This window comes from Lissotriton vulgaris, chromosome 12, assembly GCF_964263255.1.
Source record: "Lissotriton vulgaris chromosome 12, aLisVul1.2, whole genome shotgun sequence".
NCBI lineage: Eukaryota > Metazoa > Chordata > Amphibia > Caudata > Salamandridae > Lissotriton > Lissotriton vulgaris.
In genome coordinates, this window is record NC_141700.1 from 5743694 (window position 1) to 5767563 (window position 23870).

The window sequence follows — 23870 nt, forward strand, 5'->3', positions numbered from 1 at the left end:
AGGTTTTCTTTTTATACACCAGGAAGACAGCTGCGTTTGTCTGCTCAGCTGCTGATACAGTCCCCCAGGTTTAAGCGCCAAAGACTTGGTGGGAATTCCTTTATGCGCAAAGCCAGTCTGGCTTGGAACACGCTGCCCTTGGCTCTTCGGGGCACCCAGGACCCATTGTTGTTTAAGAAAAAATTAAAAACGTTGCTTTTCTAGTAGCTGTGCACTGTACAAATTAAATATAACATAACTTAATATACACTGATTTAAAAGGAAAACAATTGACATTTTTATAAACGCTTCAGGGGTGGCCATTTTAAGACAAAAATGAGCATTGAAAAATAAAAATCTGTTTAGATATACCAAGTAGTGTTGCAGGGATTCTGCACATACACAGAACTATGCGCAGGAAAACAGGACCTCAGTGAATAGAGGTGCACCAACCTACCACATTAGTACCTAAAATCGCAAACCGCCTAGCTATAGTGTCTCATTCGTTCTCCTACAAATATCAGAGCTACAAATGATTAGACATCCCTGAACACAACAGTGCCGACTCTCTCAAGAATCGCGGGAGCAAGACATACTCTTTCAGTCACTCACTCGTACTTGTCCACAATGAGAATAGGCAGAGTCAATGAAATAGTTAAAAATGTTTATTTTAACTATCGTGCTCTACAATACAGTATATAAGCCACTACTAGCAGCAAAATGCATAAACTCAGCACAGGTAGCATTGTTACAAATCCATAGAATACAAAGGGAGAAGTCATTTTATAAAGACTGTGGCAACTAGGGCATTTAGGCCTAACCACCCTCCCCTTGACTAGAAGAAGTTAATTTATATAAAGGACAATCTCTGGGCTTTGACAGCGGACCCCATACCTTATAGCCTGGATGTAGGATTTACATCATAGGAACAGCGGAGCTCTTCCCCATGGAACGGCTTTCTCCAAGCGAGTTAAAACAACATGCTTCAACGTAATATCAAAGCACAAGTTTTCAATACTGCAGCTGTGTGAAGCATGTTTTATCTAGGTGCTAGGGACTGACCAGAACAGAATAACAAGGGGCATTGTTGATCAACCTGCACATCGTGTTCAGACTAAACTCCAGGCATGCAGCAGAGAACGCAAAAGCAGCCCATTCTAATGTGAAAGGCACAAACGGAGTCTTGCAAAAACAAAGTCATGTAGTAACGTGAGCAAAAGCAGCATCATGGCAGCGAAGCTCATGCTAACTTAGCAATGTCGACAATGTCCCCAGGCGCCATATAACAGTAGGTTGTCCTTTCTTATGTATAAGCACGCAGGACTCCCTCCTGCTTTGGTACACTAAAGCATGGTTATAAAAAGCACTGAAAAGTAATAAGACACAATGATTCTGGGAAACGATTAAGTGTTCAGCAATAAACAAAGTTGAACGCTACCTACTGCGAACAGGCCACATTGACACTAGAGGCCAGCCTGTTCTACAAGGATTCACACAACCATGTTAAAAGTATTCGGGTGGACTACTCGGCGCTGCTCCAAGCATCTTTCTAAATTCGGCCAGTGGAAGGATGATCTTGAGTCGAGAAGGACTGTAACACGTGAGGTGAGCTGAGGACAAGAAGCAGGCAACATATTGTAAAGGCACTTGAGAAAACAGATGGGTAAAGCATTCAGTCCTAATATGTCGTCGGGTTGAATACCCCTGTGGGAAAGCTTTGCAGCGCAGCACTATTAACAGCATTCACTCTTAGTAAGGTGTAAAACAGAGGGCTGTACGGTGTATCATTGTCCAATAGCATTCACTCCTATTAGGGTGTTGGGCAGAAGGCCCACAGGACATTAGGTGTTGGCTGCACCAATAGCATTCACTCCTAGTAAGGCAAGAGTAGAAGGCCCTCAGTGCACTGGCAGAGAGGTGCACCAGTATCATTCACTCCTAGTAAGGGGAGGGGCAATAGGCAACCAGTGCTCTGGTTGTACAGCGCACCATTCTCCGATATCATTCGCTTCGAGTAAGGCGTAGGTCAGAAAGCTCAGTGGGCTGGCTGTATGGTGCACCAATATCATTCACTCCTAGTAAGGTGTAGGTCATAAAGCTCAGTGCGCTGGCTGTATGGTGCACCAATATCATTCACTCCTAGTAAGACGTAGGTCATAAAGCTCAGTGCCCTGGCTGTATGGTGCACCAATATCATTCACTCCTAGTAAGGTGTAGGTCATAAAGCTCAGTGCGCTGGCTGTATGGTGCACCAATATCATTCACTCCTAGTAAGGCGTAGGTCATAAAGCTCAGTGCCCTGGCTGTATGGTGCACCAATATCATTCACTCCTAGTAAGGCGTAGGTCATAAAGCTCAGTGCGCTGGCTGTATGGTGCACCAGTATCATTCACTCCTAGTAAGGCGTAGGTCATAAAGCTCAGTGCGCTGGCTGTATGGTGCACCAATATCATTCACTCCTAGTAAGGCGTAGGTCATAAAGCTCAGTGCGCTGGCTGTATGGCACCAATATCATTCACTCTTAGTAAGGCGTAGGTCAGAAAGCTCAGTGCGCTGGCTGTATGGCACCAATATCATTCACTCCTAGTAAGGCGTAGGTCATAAAGCTCAGTGCGCTGGCTGTATGGCACCAATATCATTCACTCCTAGTAAGGCGTAGGTCATAAAGCTCAGTGCGCTGGCTGTATGGCACCAATATCATTCACTCCTAGTAAGGCGTAGGTCATAAAGCTCAGTGCGCTGGCTGTATGGCACCAATATCATTCACTCCTAGTAAGGCGTAGGTCATAAAGCTCAGTGCGCTGGCTGTATGGCACCAATATCATTCACTCCTAGTAAGGCGTAGGTCATAAAGCTCAGTGCGCTGGCTGTAAGGCACCAATATCATTCACTCCTAGTAAGGCGTAGGTCATAAAGCTCAGTGCGCTGGCTGTATGGTGCACCAATATCATTCACTCCTAGTAAGGCGTAGGTCATAAAGCTCAGTGCGCTGGCTGTATGGTGCACCAATATCATTCACTCCTAGTAAGGCGTAGGTCATAAAGCTCAGTGTGCTGGCTGTATGGTGCACCAATATCATTCACTCCTAGTAAGGCAAGAGTAGAAGGCCCTCAGTGCGCTGGCTGTATGGTGCACCAATATCATTCACTCCTAGTAAGGCGTAGGTCATAAAGCTCAGTGCGCTGGCTGTATGGTGCACCAATATCATTCACTCCTAGTAAGGCGTAGGTCATAAAGCTCAGTGCGCTGGCTGTACCGCACCAATATCATTCACTCCTAGTAAGGCGTAGGTCATAAAGCTCAGTGCGCTGGCTGTATGGTGCACCAATATCATTCACTCCTAGTAAGGCGTAGGTCATAAAGCTCAGTGCGCTGGCTGTATGGTGCACCAATATCATTCACTCCTAGTAAGGCGTAGGTCATAAAGCTCAGTGCGCTGGCTGTATGGTGCACCAATATCATTCACTCCTAGTAAGGCGTAGGTCATAAAGCTCAGTGCGCTGGCTGTATGGTGCACCAATATCATTCACTCCTAGTAAGGCGTAGGTCATAAAGCTCAGTGCGCTGGCTGTATGGTGCACCAATATCATTCACTCCTAGTAAGGCGCAGGTCATAAAGCTCAGTGCGCTGGCAGTATGGTGCACCAATATCATTCACTCCTTGTAAGGCGTAGGTCATAAAGCTCAGTGCGCTGGCTGTATGGTGCACCAATATCATTCACTCCTAGTAAGGCGTAGGTCATAAAGCTCAGTGCGCTGGCTGTATGGTGCACCAATATCATTCACTCCTAGTAAGGCGCAGGTCATAAAGCTCAGTGCGCTGGCTGTATGGTGCACCAATATCATTCACTCCTAGTAAGGCGCAGGTCATAAAGCTCAGTGCGCTGGCTGTATGGTGCACCAATATCATTCACTCCTAGTAAGGCGCAGGCCATAAAGCTCAGTGCGCTGGCTGTATGGTGCACCAATATCATTCACTCCTAGTAAGGCGTAGGTCATAAAGCTCAGTGCGCTGGCTGTATGGTGCACCAATATCATTCACTCCTAGTAAGGCGTAGGCCATAAAGCTCAGTGCGCTGGCTGTATGGTGCACCAATATCATTCACTCCTAGTAAGGCGTAGGCCATAAAGCTCAGTGCGCTGGCTGTATGGTGCACCAATATCATTCACTCCTAGTAAGGCGTAGGTCATAAAGCTCAGTGCGCTGGCTGTATGGTGCACCAATATCATTCACTCCTAGTAAGGCGTAGGTCATAAAGCTCAGTGCGCTGATTGTATGGTGCACCAATATCATTCACTCCTAGTAAGGCGTAGGTCATAAAGCTCAGTGCGCTGGCTGTATGGTGCACCAATATCATTCACTCCTAGTAAGGCGTAGGTCATAAAGCTCAGTGCGCTGGCTGTATGGTGCACCAATATCATTCACTCCTAGTAAGGCGTAGGTCATAAAGCTCAGTGCGCTGGCTGTATGGTGCACCAATATCAATCACTCCTAGTAAGGCGTAGGTCATAAAGCTCAGTGCGCTGGCTGTATGGCACCAATATCATTCACTCCTAGTAAGGCGTAGGTCATAAAGTTCAGTGCGCTGGCTGTACGGCACCAATATCATTCACTCCTAGTAAGGCGTAGGTCATAAAGCTCAGTGCGCTGGCTGTATGGTGCGCCAATATCATTCACTCCTAGTAAGGCGTAGGTCATAAAGCTCAGTGCGCTGGCTGTATGGTGCACCAATATCATTCACTCCTAGTAAGGCGTAGGTCATAAAGCTCAGTGCGCTGGCTGTATGGTGCGCCAATATCATTCACTCCTAGTAAGGCGTAGGTCATAAAGCTCAGTGCGCTGGCTGTATGGTGCGCCAATATCATTCACTCCTAGTAAGGCGTAGGTCATAAAGCTCAGTGCGCTGGCTGTATGGTGCGCCAATATCATTCACTCCTAGTAAGGCGTAGGTCATACAGCTCAGTGCGCTGGCAGTATGGTGCGCCAATATCATTCATTCCTAGTAAGGCGTAGGTCATAAAGCTCAGTGCGCTGGCTGTATGGTGCGCCAATATCATTCACTCCTTGTAAGGCGTAGGTCATAAAGCTCAGTGCGCTGGCTGTATGGTGCGCCAATATCATTCACTACTTGTAAGGCGTAGGTCATAAAGCTCAGTGCGCTGGCTGTATGGTGCACCAATATCATTCACTCCTAGTAAGGCGTAGGTCATAAAGCTCAGTGTGCTGGCTGTATGGTGCACCAATATCATTCACTCCTAGTAAGGCGTAGGTCATAAAGCTCAGTGCGCTGGCTGTATGGTGCACCAATATCATTCACTCCTAGTAAGGCGTAGGTCATAAAGCTCAGTGCGCTGGCAGTATGGTGCACCAATATCATTCACTCCTAGTAAGGCGTAGGTCATAAAGCTCAGTGCGCTGGCTGTATGGTGCACCAATGTCATTCACTCCTAGTAAGGCTTAGGTCATAAAGCTCAGTGCGCTGGCTGTATTAGGTCATAAAGCTCAGTGCGCTGGCTGTATGGTGCACCAATATCATTCACTCCTTGTAAGGCGTAGGTCATAAAGCTCAGTGCGCTGGCTGTATGGTGCACCAATATCATTCACTCCTAGTAAGGCGTAGGTCATAAAGCTCAGTGCGCTGGCTGTATGGTGCACCAATATCATTCACTCCTAGTAAGGCGTAGGTCATAAAGCTCAGTGCGCTGGCTGTATGGTGCACCAATATCATTCACTCCAAGTAAGGCGTAGGTCATAAAGCTCAGTGCGCTGGCTCTATGGTGCACCAATATCATTCACTCCTAGTAAGGCGTAGGTCATAAAGCTCAGTGCGCTGGCTGTATGGTGCACCAATATCATTCACTCCTAGTAAGGCGTAGGTCATAAAGCTCAGTGCGCTGGCAGTATGGTGCGCCAATATCATTCACTCCTTGTAAGGCGTAGGTCATAACGCTCAGTGCGCTGGCTGTATGGTGCGCCAATATCATTCACTCCTAGTAAGGCGTAGGTCATAAAGCTCAGTGCCCTGGCTGTATGGTGCGCCAATATCATTCGCTCCTAGTAAGGCGTAGGTCATAAAGCTCAGTGCGCTGGCTGTATGGTGCGCCAATATCATTCGCTCCTAGTAAGGCGTAGGTCATAAAGCTCAGTGCGCTGGCTGTATGGTGCGCCAATATCATTCGCTCCTAGTAAGGCGTAGGTCATAAAGCTCAGTGCGCTGGCTGTATGGTGCACCAATATCATTCGCTCCTAGTAAGGCGTAGGTCATAAAGCTCAGTGCGCTGGCTGTATGGTGCGCCAATATCATTCGCTTCGAGTAAGGGGTAGGTCATAAAGCTCAGTGCGCTGGCTGTATGGTGCGCCAATATCATTCACTCCTAGTAAGGGGTAGGTCATAAAGCTCAGTGCGCTGGCTGTATGGTGCGCCAATATCATTCACTCCTAGTAAGGCGTAGGTCATAAAGCTCAGTGCGCTGGCTGTATGGTGCGCCAATATCATTCACTCCTTGTAAGGCGTAGGTCATAAAGCTCAGTGCGCTGGCAGTGTGGTGCACCAATATCATTCACTCCTTGTAAGGCGTAGGTCATAAAGCTCAGTGCGCTGGCTGTGTGGTGCACCAATATCATTCACTCCTAGTAAGGCGTAGGTCATAAAGCTCAGTGCGCTGGCTGTATGGTGCACCAATATCATTCACTCCTAGTAAGGCGTAGGTCATAAAGCTCAGTGCGCTGGCTGTATGGTGCACCAATATCATTCACCCCTAGTAAGGCGTAGGTCATAAAGCTCAGTGCGCTGGCTGTATGGTGCACCAGTATCATTCACTCCTAGTAAGGCGTAGGTCATAAAGCTCAGTGCGCTGGCTGTATGGTGAACCAATATCATTCCCCCCTAGTAAGGCGTAGGTCATAAAGCTCAGTGCGCTGGCTGTATGGTGCACCAATATCATTCACCCCTAGTAAGACGTAGGTCATAAAGCTCAGTGCGCTGGCTGTATGGTGCACCAATATCATTCGCTCCTAGTAAGGCGTAGGTCATAAAGCTCAGTGCGCTGGCTGTATGGTGCACCAATATCATTTGCTTCGAGTAAGGCGTAGGTCATAAAGCTCAGTGCGCTGGCTGTATGGTGCACCAATATCATTCACTCCTAGTAAGGCGTAGGTCATAAAGCTCAGTGCGCTGGCTGTATGGTGCACCAATATCATTCACTCCTAGTAAGGCGTAGGTCATAAAGCTCAGTGCGCTGGCTGTATGGTGCACCAATATCATTCACTCCTAGTAAGGCGTAGGTCATAAAGCTCAGTGCGCTGGCTGTATGGTGCACCAATATCATTCACTCCTAGTAAGGCGTAGGTCATAAAGCTCAGTGCGCTGGCTGTATGGTGCACCAATATCATTCACTCCTAGTAAGGCGTAGGTCATAAAGCTCAGTGCGCTGGCTGTATGGTGCACCAATATCATTCACTCCTTGTAAGGCGTAGGTCATAAAGCTCAGTGCGCTGGCAGTATGGTGCACCAATATCATTCACTCCTAGTAAGGCGTAGGTCATAAACCTCAGTGCGCTGGCTGTATGGTGCACCAATATCATTCACTCCTAGTAAGGCGTAGGTCATAACGCTCAGTGCGCTGGCTGTATGGTGCACCAATATCATCCACCCCTAGTAAGGCCTAGGTCATAAAGCTCAGTGCGCTGGCTGTATGGTGCACCAATATCATTCACTCCTAGTAAGGCGTAGGTCATAAAGCTCAGTGCGCTGGCTGTATGGTGCACCAATATCATTCACTCCTAGTAAGGCGTAGGTCATAAAGCTCAGTGCGCTGGCTGTATGGTGCACCAATATCATTCACTCCTAGTAAGGCGTAGGTCATAAAGCTCAGTGCGCTGGCAGTATGGTGCACCAATATCATTCACTCCTAGTATGGCGTAGGTCATAAAGCTCAGTGCGCTGGCAGTATGGTGCACCAATATCATTCACTCCTAGTAAGGCGTAGGTCATAAAGCTCAGTGCGCTGGCAGTATGGTGCACCAATATCATTCACTCCGAGTAAGGCGTAGGTCATAAAGCTCAGTGCGCTGGCAGTATGGTGCACCAATATCATTCACTCCTAGTAAGGCGTAGGTCATAAAGCTCAGTGCGCTGGCTGTATGGTGCACCAATATCATCCACCCCTAGTAAGGCGTAGGTCATAAAGCTCAGTGCGCTGGCTGTATGGTGCACCAATATCATTCACCCCTAGTAAGGCGTAGGTCATAAAGCTCAGTGCGCTGGCTGTATGGTGCACCAATATCATTCACTCCTAGTAAGGCGTAGGTCATAAAGCTCAGTGCGCTGGCTGTATGGTGCACCAATATCATTCACTCCTAGTAAGGCGTAGGTCATAAAGCTCAGTGCGCTGGCTGTATGGTGCGCCAATATCATTCACTCCTAGTAAGGCGTAGGTCATAAAGCTCAGTGCGCTGGCTGTATGGTGCACCAATATCATTCACTCCTAGTAAGGCGTAGGTCATAAAGCTCAGTGCGCTGGCTGTATGGTGCGCCAATATCATTCACTCCTAGTAAGGCGTAGGTCATAAAGCTCAGTGCGCTGATTGTATGGTGCGCCAATATCATTCACCCCTAGTAAGGCGTAGGTCATAAAGCTCAGTGCGCTGGCTGTATGGTGCGCCAATATCATTCACTCCTAGTAAGGCGTAGGTCATAAAGCTCAGTGCGCTGGCTGTATGGTGCGCCAATATCATTCACTCCTAGTAAGGCGTAGGTCATAAAGCTCAGTGCGCTGGCTGTATGGTGCGCCAATATCATTCACTCCTTGTAAGGCGTAGGTCATAAAGCTCAGTGCGCTGGCTGTATGGTGCACCAATATCATTCACTCCTAGTAAGGCGTAGGTCATAAAGCTCAGTGCGCTGGCAGTATGGTGCACCAATATCATTCACTCCTAGTAAGGCGTAGGTCATAAAGCTCAGTGCGCTGGCAGTATGGTGCACCAATATCATTCACTCCTAGTAAGGCGTAGGTCATAACGCTCAGTGCGCTGGCAGTATGGTGCACCAATATCATTCACCCCTAGTAAGGCGTAGGTCATAAAGCTCAGTGCGCTGGCAGTATGGTGCACCAATATCATTCACTCCTAGTAAGGCGTAGGTCATAAAGCTCAGTGCGCTGGCTGTATGGTGCACCAATATCATTCACTCCTAGTAAGGCGTAGGTCATAAAGCTCAGTGCGCTGGCTGTATGGTGCACCAATATCATTCACTCCTAGTAAGGCGTAGGTCATAAAGCTCAGTGCGCTGGCTGTATGGTGCACCAATATCATTCACTCCTAGTAAGGCGTAGGTCATAAAGCTCAGTGCGCTGGCTGTACCGCACCAATATCATTCACTCCTAGTAAGGCGTAGGTCATAAAGCTCAGTGCGCTGGCTGTATGGTGCACCAATATCATTCACTCCTAGTAAGGCGTAGGTCATAAAGCTCAGTGCGCTGGCTGTATGGTGCACCAATATCATTCACTCCTAGTAAGGCGTAGGTCATAAAGCTCAGTGCGCTGGCTGTATGGTGCACCAATATCATTCACTCCTAGTAAGGCGTAGGTCATAAAGCTCAGTGCGCTGGCTGTATGGTGCACCAATATCATTCACTCCTAGTAAGGCGTAGGTCATAAAGCTCAGTGCGCTGGCTGTATGGTGCACCAATATCATTCACTCCTAGTAAGGGGTAGGTCATAAAGCTCAGTGCGCTGGCTGTATGGTGCACCAATATCATTCACTCCTAGTAAGGCGTAGGTCATAAAGCTCAGTGCGCTGGCTGTATGGTGCACCAATATCATTCACTCCTAGTAAGGCGTAGGTCATAAAGCTCAGTGCGCTGGCTGTATGGTGCACCAATATCATTCACTCCTAGTAAGGCGTAGGTCATAAAGCTCAGTGCGCTGGCTGTATGGTGCACCAATATCATTCACTCCTAGTAAGGGGTAGGTCATAAAGCTCAGTGCGCTGGCAGTATGGTGCACCAATATCATTCACTCCTTGTAAGGCGTAGGTCATAAAGCTCAGTGCGCTGGCTGTATGGTGCACCAATATCATTCACTCCTAGTAAGGGGTAGGTCATAAAGCTCAGTGCGCTGGCTGTATGGTGCACCAATATCATTCACTCCTAGTAAGGCGCAGGTCATAAAGCTCAGTGCGCTGGCTGTATGGTGCACCAATATCATTCACTCCTAGTAAGGCGTAGGTCATAAAGCTCAATGCGCTGGCTGTATGGTGCACCAATATCATTCACTCCTAGTAAGGCGTAGGTCATAAAGCTCAGTGCGCTGGCTGTATGGTGCACCAATATCATTCACTCCTAGTAAGGCGTAGGTCATAAAGCTCAGTGCGCTGGCTGTATGGTGCACCAATATCTTTCGCTCCTAGTAAGGCGTAGGTCATAAAGCTCAGTGCGCTGGCTGTATGGTGCACCAATATCATTCGCTCCTTGTAAGGCGTAGGTCATAAAGCTCAGTGCGCTGGCTGTATGGTGCACCAATATCATTCACTCCTAGTAAGGCGTAGGTCATAAAGCTCAGTGCGCTGGCTGTATGGTGCACCAATATCATTCACTCCTAGTAAGGCGTAGGTCATAAAGCTCAGTGCGCTGGCTGTATGGTGCACCAATATCATTCACTCCTAGTAAGGCGTAGGTCATAAAGCTCAGTGCGCTGGCTGTATGGTGCACCAATATCATTCACTCCTTGTAAGGCGTAGGTCATAAAGCTCAGTGCGCTGGCAGTATGGTGCACCAATATCATTCACTCCTAGTAAGGCGTAGGTCATAAAGCTCAGTGCGCTGGCTGTATGGTGCACCAATATCATTCACTCCTAGTAAGGCGTAGGTCATAACGCTCAGTGCGCTGGCTGTATGGTGCACCAATATCATCCACCCCTAGTAAGGCGTAGGTCATAAAGCTCAGTGCGCTGGCTGTATGGTGCACCAATATCATTCACTCCTAGTAAGGCGTAGGTCATAAAGCTCAGTGCGCTGGCTGTATGGTGCACCAATATCATTCACTCCTTGTAAGGCGTAGGTCATAAAGCTCAGTGCGCTGGCTGTATGGTGCACCAATATCATTCACTCCTAGTAAGGAGACAATAAAGATTTAATTTACCATTAGTTGTAACTGTCTCTGTAGGATCCTCCTGACTGCCCGTAGCCCCCACTACGGCCACTGAAAAAAAGAAACACACAAGTCTTGTGATGAAAACAAGTAGAGCAATATCAGTCAGACCCCCTCTCAACCCCACCACCACCAACACCCAAGACCAGCTTCAACAAGGACTGTCTACCATGTGCATCAACACTTAGGGTCCCAGACAATGTTCCCTCTAATTGTTTCCTCTGTGTGCAGCAAGGAAGGCCCTCTGTGCACTGCAGCCATGGCTTTGTGCCCAGCTCACCATGCAAGCGAGTCCTTTCCTCAAATGCATGATATTCAAAAGAGGCAAGGAGCCCCCAGAGAGTACAACTGTAGGGAGTAAGGCACCTTTTTTCAGTGTGCTGTCAACTGAGTGGCAAATCCATTAAGATGTATATTAAAGAGCGACAAAGACACTTAAGCAAGTACTCTGATGATTTTTAATTAGTTCAAGAAGAACAACTAGAAAACTTGTGGCCAAGTAGCTCTCCATTCAGATCAACTTTAGACTTTCATTGATCTGTTAATAGCACCTCTTACCCAACGCAATGGTCCTCATTCTATTAACCTTGAATGGATGAAGGTTTGAGGGGGCCTGGGCAGTATTTAACCCTAATGTTTGTAGGTTAAATTCATATTTCAGGAGAGGGACATAGTTCTCCAGTCAACTGAAGGCAATAGAGTCTCAGGTGGTGCATCACTTCCCTTCAGTGGACTGGTTTTCACCAGCCAAAGAGCTCTAATCAAAGTGAGCCGATGATGCAGGTTCTTGCCCTGTTAACAGAGGTCCGTCCCTTTCTTCCACCACTCAGAAGTAGCTGAAGGAGACACGCCTGAAAGCCTCGGACAGGGTTCCGGTGTTTAGCTGTCAATCCTGCAGATCCTCATAGTCTGTTAGTCTTTCACATTAGATGGAAATTACAAGAGCCAAGTATTTGACCACTGCCCTGTGTGCTCTACAAAGAGGAATAGGATTGGATGACCAAGTCTTGTGGGCACCACAATCTACTCACATGCACAGTGAGACACTTGTATTGTATTCAGCCTTTACTACAGGTTGCGCACACCCAGACACGTAGAATGCACTCCGTGCAGAGTTTGCCCTATACAAGCGCTGTATGTATGTGGCATAAAAAAGGTACAGAAACACATCTGGAATAACAAGTTCTCCTAGGGAATACAAGATGAAATAAACCATGAAATGTGAAACGTGAAATGTAAACTGGAAAACATCGCTGATATGACCGGATCTGACCCCGATAACGCAGTGGAAATCCCCCATTTCTTGCAGGGCTATTTTTTTAAATTTGTTTGGGAGGGAAATCACAAACACAGTGCCATTTGTGTGTGTGCCAGTCAGGTTAAAGCACACACGTTAGACTCTTGTTTCCACACAAGCCATTTTAACAGAAGAACAAATAAAAGTTACATTAAAATAGTCAATTCTTGGGGCGTGGCTACGCAAGCGGAGATGGCGGTCGCAGCTTACTAGAGCTCCCGCCGGCCCGCCGTTTATCCTCCTAATTATCCTGGTCCCTGACCCCGAAACCCACAACAACAACGGGGCGAGGGCCGCCGGGTGTGCCAGGAACCCTCCGGTGTGCCCAGCGGTGGTCCGGAGTCCCGTGACCGGACGCTGCAGCGAGGCGCGGCCTGGAGGACAGTGGTGCAGCCGGGGCCTCGATTTTGGCGCTCCCCGGCCGGGGAGCTGCGCACTAACCCGCCTGGCCTGGTGGCGGCCGCAACACCTTGCAACCCGAGGCATCGAGGACGCTGGGGAAGGTGTGTGATCCATCTTCCAGAGCCCGGCAGCATTCTGAGGGGGCGTGGAGGCTGCGGGTGACCGGGAGCGGCTGGAGCGGCCTGGCGGACTGGGTGCAGCCCGGACCTTGATTTTCGCGGCCCAGTGTCGGTGGCCCTGGTGTTCCCGGCCAGCGGTGCTCAACCCACGGCGCAGGCGATTGGCAGCAACTGTGAGTAGTGGCTAAACCCGGACCGGAGGGGACACCAGCGCTTTGACGCGAGATCCACCAGGCCTGTCCACCTCCTCCCCCCGGGGGGGGGTTCGCTGACCGGAGGAGACCCTGATTCTTGGCGGCCGCCGGGGCCGACCACGCTCTGAGCTGGACACTGAGTCGCACTGGGTCGGGTCAGTCAAGACTTGCCCGAGGGCTGGCGACCGGTCGCGGTCTTCCCTCCCCTCCTCACTGCCTTCCATAGATCTCATCAAGGGCGGTCGGGGTCCCGCGCCTCCGTCCCATCTTGAAGCCCATCTACTCTCGGCGGCCATGACCAGAGGGGGCGGTGGCCCCGCCAAACAGGTGACAATTGATAAATTCACGGGGCCCAGTGGGGGCTCTGGACAGTCCGGGGGGGCTCCGCCCGGAGGGGGGCCGGACAATGCAGCCCTTATGGCGGCCATCACCCAGTCGAGGGATGCACTAGACGCCAAGATAGGGGCAGTAGGAGCGGACGTGACTCTACTGCGCCAAGACCTGAGGAATGCTGTGGCGCGGATCACCGAAGCTGAATCCAGGGTAATGGTGGTGGAGGAAGACGTCACCTCCCTTAAGAAAAGAATGGCGGCGATGGAATCTGCGCAGCGGATCACGGCGCTCCGTGTGGAGGATGCCGAAGGGCGGGCGCGCCGCAACAACCTCCGCTTTATCGGCTTTCCGGAGCGCTGTGAAAAGGGCAACATGGAACGCTTCCTCGCACAGTGGCTGGAGTCGTGGATGCCGCCAGGGACGCTTTCAAATTGCTTCGTTATCGAGAGGGCGCACCGCGCCCTGGCGCAGAGGCCGCCTGAGGGCGAACGGCCTAGGGCGGTGATCGCTAGGCTGCTGAATTATCACGACAGGGATGCCGTGCTGAGGGAAGCTCGAATCAAGGAAGCCCTCCTATATGAGAACTGTAAGATCATGGTCTTCCCTGACTATACCAAACTTGTGCAACAGCAGCGTCACTCTTTCATGGCCGCGAAGGCGAAACTGAGAGGTCTCAAGCTCCAATATTCCCTGTTATACCCGGCGCGCCTGAGGGTGATCTTCCAATCACGGACACTGTTTTTTGATACGCCGGAGGACCTTTTCAAGTGGACGGATGAAACGGTGCGGCTCAGACCAAATTCTCAACCGGGGCTCCATTCGGGCTCTCCTGAAGGATCGCCGCGAGCACGGAGAGATCAGACGGTGAAGAAGGGTCGTACCAAGCGCTCCAAATCGCGCAGACGCGCGGCCTCGGTTGATGGGACTCAGACCAGTGGTAGGACTGAGGATTCGGACCATTCTGGGACGGACCACTGAAGACTCCGGGACCTTCACTCTCTGTTTCTGCGGTCACTGCTGTGCCCCCTGGTCGGGCTCACTGTGTCGTCTGGACCTTAATGGCTGCCCGACACAGCTACTGCCCTGGGACTGCATTGCGTCCGACTCCTGATCGAACATAGGGTTGTGGGGTGGGGGGTCGGGGACTACGTGATAGTGGCTACCACTCTCCCTCTTGTGAGAGAGGACCTGAGGGAAGGGGGGTGAGCTTGCTGTTCTCTTTGGGGATGTTGGGATCCATTGGTATGGATGGGCCCGGGCCCTGCGTTTTGGTCTCGGGACCACCCATGCCGCGACAGGTACTTCATAGTTCATTGAGGTATAGGGTGGGGGGAGGTGGGATGTGGGCGGTCGGGGTGGGGACCGCTGAGTTGGGGGTTGAGATTGTTTGGGGCTGTGGGACTGTAGAGTTGGGGCTTGTTTCCTTGGGGTGGGCGGTAGTGTGCATGTGTGTCGTAGACATGTTCCTTATGGCGTGTGGTGGGTGGCGCGGGTGTGGAGGGCTTGTGTGGTGGATCTTCATGGACCATGGCTGAACGGACTCATAGACTCCCTGAAGACTCTATGCGGGTGATTACGTGGAATGTCAGGGGCTTATTGGACAAAATTAAACGCGGGGCTGTGCTACGCTGGGGGAAAAAAGAGGCTGCAGATGTTCTATTGCTACAAGAAACCCACATGATGGGTACAAAGGCTCTGGGATTACAGAGATTTGGTTATCAACAGGTTTTCCATGCGGGTTTCTCCAGGGGATCCAGGGGGGTGGCCATTTTGATCCACCGTAGAGTGGCGTACACCCATGAGAAGCAGTGGGCTGATCCCCAGGGTCGCTACTTGTTTGTTAAAGGCATGGTGGGCACGGACTCAGTGGTGTTTGGCAGCGTGTACGCCCCTCCCCCCCTCCAATGGGCCCTGGCTGAGAGGTTGTTTGCAGTATGGGAGGCCATTGCCGGGTCGTTGGCTGTGATTGGAGGAGATTGGAACGATGTGATGAATATATGCGTGGATCGCCATAGGCGCCAAGGGGGGATCGAGGTTCAGCCCCCATCCCCTTCACCCACCAGACTACGTGCAATGAGTGAGGGTTTGGGCTGGGTGGATGCTTGGCGACACATGCACCCCGCAGCCCGGGAATATACTTATGTCTCAGCTGTGCACGGCTCGTTCTCGAGGCTTGACTGTGTGTTTGTGCCTGGGGAATGTTTGTGTAGAGTAAAGAGCGCTGACATCTTGCCTAGGGGCCTGTCCGACCACTCCCCTGTATCTGTTGCTGTGGAGCTCACCCGGAAGAGGCAGCCGTTCCGTTGGAGGATGTCCTCTTGGCATCTCCTGCAACCGGAATATGCTAATCACCTGCGCGAATCCATTGACCACTACTGGCGGGAAAACCTAGTTGGGGATGCCGATGTAGGAACGGTATGGGAAGCCATGAAGCCTACCATACGGGGGATAGATATTGCATGGTGCTCGGCAGCTCGGCGAAAGCGTCAGGAGCAAACTACCGAAGCGGCCGCGCGAGTGGCGGCCCTGGAACAGGAAAGCCGCGACGGCGGCGATGAAGTCGGGATACGTCTGCTGCTACAGGCACAGCAAACATACGGGGCCCTCCTGATGGATGAAGCCAGACAGGCATGGCTGGCCACCAGAAGTAGGGTGTATCAATGGGGGGACAAGTCGTGTTCCATGCTCCATCGACTGTGCCACCAAACTTTCCAACCCCTCCTGCTGCCAGGCCTTACGAATGGTGAGGGAGAGGTCCTGACCGACCCGCACGAACTGGCGACGAGCTTTGCTACGTACTATTCAACCCAATACGCCCCGCACGACCACCTGTCTGACAGCGAGCTGACTCGCTTTCTCGCAGAGCTGCCGCCGGTACAGCTATCAGATGAGACCAAGACGGCCCTAGAGGCGCCCCTCACAGCAGAGGAGTTGGGTGATGCACTGGGGCAGCTCAGCACTGGCAGGGCTCCTGGCCCTAACGGCTACCCGAGTGAATTTTTCAAGAAATTTCATGTACAGCTTGGCTCTCCGTATCGTCGGGCGCTTGAGGTGGCGCGTGGGCGAGGGGTGTTGCCCCCGGACTGGCGCCATGCCGAGATAGTGGTCTTCTTGAAACCGGGCAGACCCCCGGATCGCCATGACTCTTATAGGCCCATCTCGTTGATTAATGTTGAGGCCAAGGTCTTGGCCAAGGCCCTGGCGAACAGGCTCGCTCCGCATATCACAGACTTAGTCCATCCGGACCAGGCAGGCTTCATGCCTCGCAGGGCGACGCGGCACAATATCCGTCGCGCACAGGCGGCGATCGACGCCATTGGGACCTTAGGGGACCAGGCGGCACTATTACTGGCCGACATTGATAAGGCGTTTGACTCCGTCAGCTGGTCGTTCCTATTTGCCTTGCTGCGCTGTCTCAACCTGGGCCCAGTCTTTCTGTCGTATGTCCGGCTCCTCTATACGGATATCACGGCCTCGGTGCGGGTCGCCGGGGCAGTGTCGGAGATGTTCCGTATCGGCCGCGGGACCAGACAGTGGTGCCCTCTTTCCCCTTATTTATTTGCACTCGCCATGGAGCCTTTGGCTGCCAGGGTGCGCCAGGACGCGCTGATACGGGGCTTCCAGTGGACTGCCACCCTGTCCGACAAAATCGCACTGTACGCCGATGACGTCCTCTTCTTCCTCACAGACCTGCGGCGCTCAGGCCCGCGTGTCCTGGAGGTTATGCAACTGTTTGGGGAGGCTTCTGGCCTGTTTCTAAACCCCCATAAATCCACGCTGTGGGTGTTGGAGGGGGGCGAGGTGACTGACCCCTGGGCTTCCGGGCTGCAAGTGGCCACGACCGGGCTGAAGTACCTGGGCGTGTTTCTCTCAGACTCGGCGGACATTGCATGGGACCGTAATCTCATACCAGTCTGGGAGCGGGTACAGTCAGATGTTAAAACCTGGTCTCGGATGCCCCTATCAATCTTTGGCCGCTCCGCTATATTTAAAATGGTGGCGCTACTGCGCCTATTATACCAATTACAGAACCATCCGTATCCCATCCCGCCTCAGTGGTTTAGGCAGGTCAACTCGGTGCTGGGCCGCTTTCTGTGGGCTGGAGGTGCTGCCAGAGTTGCGTTGCGTACTTGCTTTCTGTCCACCTACTGTGGGGGTTTGGCCACTTCAGATTTACTGTCATACTATCAGGCCGCGCACCTTCTCATCCTGAATGACTGGTGGTATGGCGATGGTGGAGACCCAGCTTATGCCCTGGAGCGTGCCTTGATGGGTGATAACTCGCTTCACACCATCCTCTATTCACCCAGGCTGCGTCGCTCGTTGCCGAGGGTTACGCGACTTGTTTTTGCGGTATGGCGGCAGGCCTTGCGTCGCATGGGCTGGTGGGGCAGACTGACCGCGGAGACGGCCCTGTGGCATAACGGCATGCTGCCGGAACTGTCTAAGCTATCGGGCTTCGACGGCTGGGACGCGATTGGTATCTCGCAATTAGGTCATGTGCTGTCCGGCACGACGCTCAAATCCTTCGAGGCCCTTCGCACCGAATTTGGTATGCCCCAAACTCAATTCTTTAGATATCTACAACTCCGGCATGCGCTGCTGCCCAGTCTTACCAACCTTGACTCACTCCCTGAGTTCAGCCCGATCGAAGCGAAAGTCTTCATGGGCGACCTTGGAGATAGAAAACTTTCGCGCATCTACCAGACTATGGTCATCCATTGCTCCTCCACCCTCCTCCCGCTGAAGGCGTCTTGGGAGGCCGACGTCGGTCAGTTGGATGAGGATGATTGGCGTGAGGCCCTGGAATCCCCGAGGGGTGCGGCTATTGCGATGCGCTTTCGGCTCATACAATTCAAAATTCTCCATAGGGCCTACTATACGCGCGAGCGCCTGTGGAAGGCGGGACTGATTGAGACCCCGGACTGCCTGCGGTGTGGGTCGGAGATAGGTACGTTACTCCACACAGTATGGTCGTGCCCCAGACTGATTGGCTTCTGGAGAGGTGTATGGGGCTGTTTGTCTGAGGTATTGGGCTGGACCCTCCCCCGTACCCACCGTTTGGGCCTGCTGCACATCCTAGAGGGGGTGGGTGGAAATATCTACAAGAGGCACCTGCTCCTCCTGGGGCTGGTGGTGGCCAAGAGAGATCTGGCCCGAGCATGGAAGGATGTGAGGCCCCCCCCCCTGAGCGCGTGGAAGGCTGGCATTGACTTCTGTATGGGTTTGGAACGCCCGATCTTCGAGGCTCGGGGATGCCCCCGTAAACACTTTAAAATATGGAAAAGGTGGGCAGACCACAGGGGCTTACACCTGGACCCCCCTGCTGAACCGGAGGAAGATCTTTAGCCCCATGTGGCCTGGTGACCCCGCTCCCCCACACCTACACTTGCCGCACTAGGAACTTACGTTGATACTGTATATACACACATGCCTGGGGTTAGGGTGGGATCCGGGGGAGGGTTCTGGGAGTTGGGTTGTTGGGTAGATGAAAAGATAAAGACGGGATTAATGTTTCCTGTATCCTTGCATTGCATTGATTTCTTGGCTGGACGATTAGTCCTATCTACATGATTGTCTCGGTATGTTTGGTGGTGCCATCCTGCTTGTAGGGGGCCACTCTATCATAAGGTGCTCATCTTTATCAATAAACTTGTTGTGAGAAAAAAAAAATAGTCAATTCTTTTCACACTCGTACATTTTTCACCAGTGCCTGTCCAGTTTCTACAAAGTGGCTTGTGAAAGTGCACTGTATCAATAAATAATAGAGGTGGATGAGCCACTTAATGCTCGAGACCGGCTCTTGAGCCAGACGAAGGGCTCTGGCTCAAATCGAGTTCCTCTTGGAACCTCAAGCTCGAAACGAGTTGAGGTTTCATGCGATTTTTCCTGCCACCCTTGCTCTACCCTTGTGCACAAACATAAAAACAAAGCATTAAGGGCCATATGCATTAACGGAAATACCAGTCGCAGTGGGGCAGATGCCCCTTGTGATCGGTATTTTTGCATTTGGGATTAAGTAATCGCTAAATATGCGATTACTTAAATTGCAATTGCATGTTGCACACATATATGCCCTTGGGGCATGTGTGTGTGCAACATGTGATAACTATGCAATTTCAGGGTGCATCAGGGTGTCCTTTAGGCAGCCTTAAAATTGCATACGCAATTTGCGAGTACCTGTTTAATATAATAAGAATGAATAGGAAGACATTCCTTAACACCTTCCATGCTATGGCTTTTCCCGTCCTGTGCTGAATAGGAAGACATTCCTTAACACCTTCCATGCTATGGCTTTTCCCGTCCTGTGCTGAATAGGAAGACATTCCTTAACACCTTCCATGCTATGGCTTTTCCCGTCCTGTGCTGAATAGGAAGACATTCCTTAACACCTTCCATGCTATGGCTTTTCCCGTCCTGTGCTGAATAGGAAGACATTCCTTAACACCTTCCATGCTATGGCTTTTCCCGTCCTGTGCTGGAAAAGCTTGAAAGGCATTATTTCATGACGAGCTCACCTTGTCATAAGCACAGCTCCAGTGTGCCTTATGACGAGCTGAGCTCGTCATGAGCATGGAAGGGGTTAATTAGGACTCGCAATTCCTACATGCATAGGCAATTGCGATTCCTTAATTACGATTCCTTAATAATTGCAATTTAGGAATCACATTTGCCTAATTTGATGCAAGTGCACCTAAAATTTTACGCAAATACAAGAGTCAAATAAAAACCTCGTTAGTGGTTGATTTGTACAAAGTGAAACCACAAAACCTGTGATTAATCCGGGCTACCCAGCTTAACCAAACTGTTTGATCTTAGGAAAATATTTTGTTTAACCAATCCACCCCTTTCATCATTTTCACCTTCAAATTTGTGCATCCAGAATTTGGGCTGAACAAACATATTAGGTTTGGTGTAATATACTATGATGTTGCTCCATCTATAAGCCTGAGGTTAAAATACATGGTGCACATGACAGCTGAATTGCCTGTTAGTTCACTAAAGGCATTGTTGCCAAGACAGGGGTAGGAATGGTTCCAACTTTATATTTCAAAACAATTGCTTTGAATAATGACCTCTAAGTGAACGTATAAAATAACCGGTTAGTGTCAAATCTGCCTCATGTGAAAGGAATATGCCCCTTGTTTTATTCTGAATTTTTTAAATCATATTTTAAATAATGCGTGTTGCTAGATTAAAATGGCTAACATTCCAGGGCTCCGCTCATGCAAGGGCTCTTACAGCCAAGCCAGACTTGGCTTGGCTTTAGCTTTGCTTAACCTGTTAATTTGTCCTGCTCACTTCTAATAAATAAGCACATTGAGTTCCGTTTCAAAAGTTTTTTCCAGCAAGGCGCCTCTTAACATGTCGCATATATCCCACATGAATGTAAGAGCTGCTCTGTGCTACTTTGTACAGAAGCTGTAGACCCTCACCAGTTGAACTAATCATACAGTGTCGGAATTACAGGTCGAAAGGTGCAGCAACACTTCATAATGTATATACTGCACTAAAGAGAGTAAGAGTCATTCTCAAAGCCTGGTCCCACCGAGTGCTTCTTTAAAATGGGGTACAAGTCAAATGATCATTCCAACTGACGATGATGCTATTGTACACTTAATGTTGGTCCCAATGACAATGGGTCCTACTATAGTCCTGATGATGACCGGCAGAAAGTGAGAAGGAGGCAGGTTGAAACGTGTCAAGAGATTCTACAGTTATACAGAGGTGTACCACAGTTACTAGATGCACAGACGAAGGTTATATCCAAGTAACAATGGTGCAACTCGATGTATGTGTAGAATCAAATCCATTCCCGTACACATCTAAAGGTTATATCTAAGTAACGAGGGTACACATTGATGTATGTGTAGAATTAAATCAATTCCAGTACACACCGGAAGGGTATATCCAAGTAACGATGATGCACCTTGATGTACGTGTAGAATTAAATCAAGTCCAGTACACACCTGAAGGTTTTATCCCAGTAGAACAAGTTACTTACCTTCGGTAACGCTTTTTCTGGTAGATACAATATCTGCCTGTGGATTCCTCACCTTGTGAATATCCCCCTTGCGTCAGCAACATTCGGAAATTCTTTTTGTAGCTTCGCGCCGATGTGGACGCGGACGTCACAGAGACACGGCTCCGCTCGCGACTCTGCTGACGTCACCTACGCCTACAATAGGCCCACGCCGGCGTGATAACATCAGTTCCGCCCTTTTTTCCGTGCCTTCGAGGCACACGGACGGACCGATGACAGTAGAAATGTACCCAATATACACAGTATAGAAATAAAAGCAACACACACAGTGTGAAGCAAATGCAAATAAACATATTACAATAAAACAATCCATTAGAGATACTCTGGCAAAGAAGAGTGGACAACGGGGAGGTGGGTGGGTCAGTGAGGAATCCACAGGCAGATATTGTATCTACCAGAAAAAGCGTTACCGAAGGTAAGTAACTTGTTCTTCTGATAGATACATCTGCCGTGTGGATTCCTCACCTTGTGAATAGAGTCCCACAGCAGTCCCCACTCCCGGAGGAGGGTGTCCACTCTTCTAGACCAGGAAATCCTGAAGAACAGAGCGCGCAAAATGACCATCCCTCCTCACTTCGGTATCCAAGCAGTAGTGCGGACCAGCTGATCTCCCATCTCCGTTATGAAGAAGGTACAATGAATATGGACAGACTCCATAGAGACTTTTTTCCACCTATTGTTTACTGGTTCTGCAAAGACTACCTTTGACCCAGGGATGCAGGTGTCTTCTGAGGTTTAAAGGATAAAAAGCTTGTGTTGAGCATCACCAAGAAAGACCTTGGTGATCTCTTGAGGTTTATTTATTCATACGACCTATGGGGCAATGAATGTTGGATATCAGTGGGAAGGTTTAGCAACTGGAATACAAAATGAATGCAGAAACGCTCAATAATGAACCATGGTATGCAAGACGCTGATCAAGATTAGACTGACTTTCCATTCCTGAACTACTGAATCTATCTTACTAACATGGGTAAGCGACAGAGATGGAAATACGTTTTTAATTTTCTCCACTGAAAGCCATCCAACTTGCTGAGCAGGACTTGCGAGTTAGATTACACAAGAGTACATGCAGCCCTGTGGCTACCTTCCTTCCTGTCTTGCATTCCTCTCAGCTGGGGCAGACCATCAGCTGCGTTTGGAATGACGGATCACTTCCCAGCTTTCAGAACCACCGCACCATTTTATGGCTCTACATTACCCCTACTGTTTGAGATCTTGTGAAGCAGTCTTGCAATTGCATTCCATCTACCACACACCAGCATGAGTCTGCAGAGAGTTTGACATTTTCTATGGCTTGTTTCAAGACCACCCTTTAACACTGGAGCTGGCTGCTTCCATCAGTCCAAGACGAAGTCTCAATGTGCAAATTGTTGTTCTCTTCTTATATCTGCAGGAAAGTTCTATGATGTCGGGCAGCGGGGTGGAGCATGGCATTCTATGTTGAGGTCTCACTTAGAGAACATGGGCTGATTGGATAAGAATCAAAATGCTCTTCAGTATTAAACACTTCTGATCACTGATTGGTAAATTAGGAATCAACAGCATGGAGGAAAAGCAAATGAAATGCTGAATGCTGTGTATGGTGCCTCCCGCACTGCAATTCAGTGGTTGTGTAAACTGAGGGGTAACAAGGAATCGGTGCAACAATATGTAGCATTGTTCCCTGATCCTTATGATCCAGATGCTCCTGCAAGCTCTTTGATGCAAAGTATTTCTCAAGATGTGATGTATTCTTTTTGGGGGACGTGGGGGGTGGGCCTTTAGTAGCCAGCAGTCGTACCATATTTCTACCAGGGAATGTGCACCACTTCGAGACTTTGCCACAGCCAATGAGAGGATTGTTTTCCGGCGCCTTCATCCTTTTGACAGAGCTCAACGCAGGATGGAGGAGATGAGCAGGCAGCACATCCATTTGTACGTTAGTGGCAGCAACCACACTTCTGGCCACGCTCTTTGTGCTGTTTCTTCTCTCGGGCCTTGGCTGGCCTGTATTAACTGGCTGGATCGGTATCTGAAAACAAAGAGGCCATCTCTGTTCCATTGGGTTTTTGTGGATCTAAATCCAGCAATCAGCAATCTAGCAACAACTGTCTGTGAAGAACGGGGGAGGAGGATGAACCCGCACTGGGACATGCAGTGGGAGTGATGGAGACAGCTAGCTTCAGGCCTATGCTAACATTCAAACCTACCGTCTTCATGCTACACAGACAGGCGGGAGGCCATCTGTTTGTGGTCAAAACGATTGGCACACACTTGTGTGGCAATCGGGGGAAAGTGAGCGTTCTCCCGGACTGTAGACTACACCGAATAAGAAGCCTGCACAGCCTGGGTTTCAGGCATAAAGGTCTGT

General features: G+C 50.0%; 1 protein-coding gene across 2 annotated transcripts in view; it reads right to left on the reverse strand.

Moving 5' to 3' along the window:
- Positions 1–629: 629 nt before the first annotated feature.
- Positions 630–23870, reverse strand: part of LOC147673020 (RNA-binding protein 3-like) — a 51060-nt gene continuing 27819 nt past the window's right edge. For both annotated transcript variants that reach the window (XM_086946690.1, XM_086946689.1), the window contains exons 6-7: positions 11120–11179; positions 630–1589 (exon numbers count right to left, since the gene is read on the reverse strand). The gene's annotated coding sequence lies outside the window, so the exon portion shown is untranslated. The remainder of the gene's footprint in view (positions 1590–11119; positions 11180–23870) is intronic.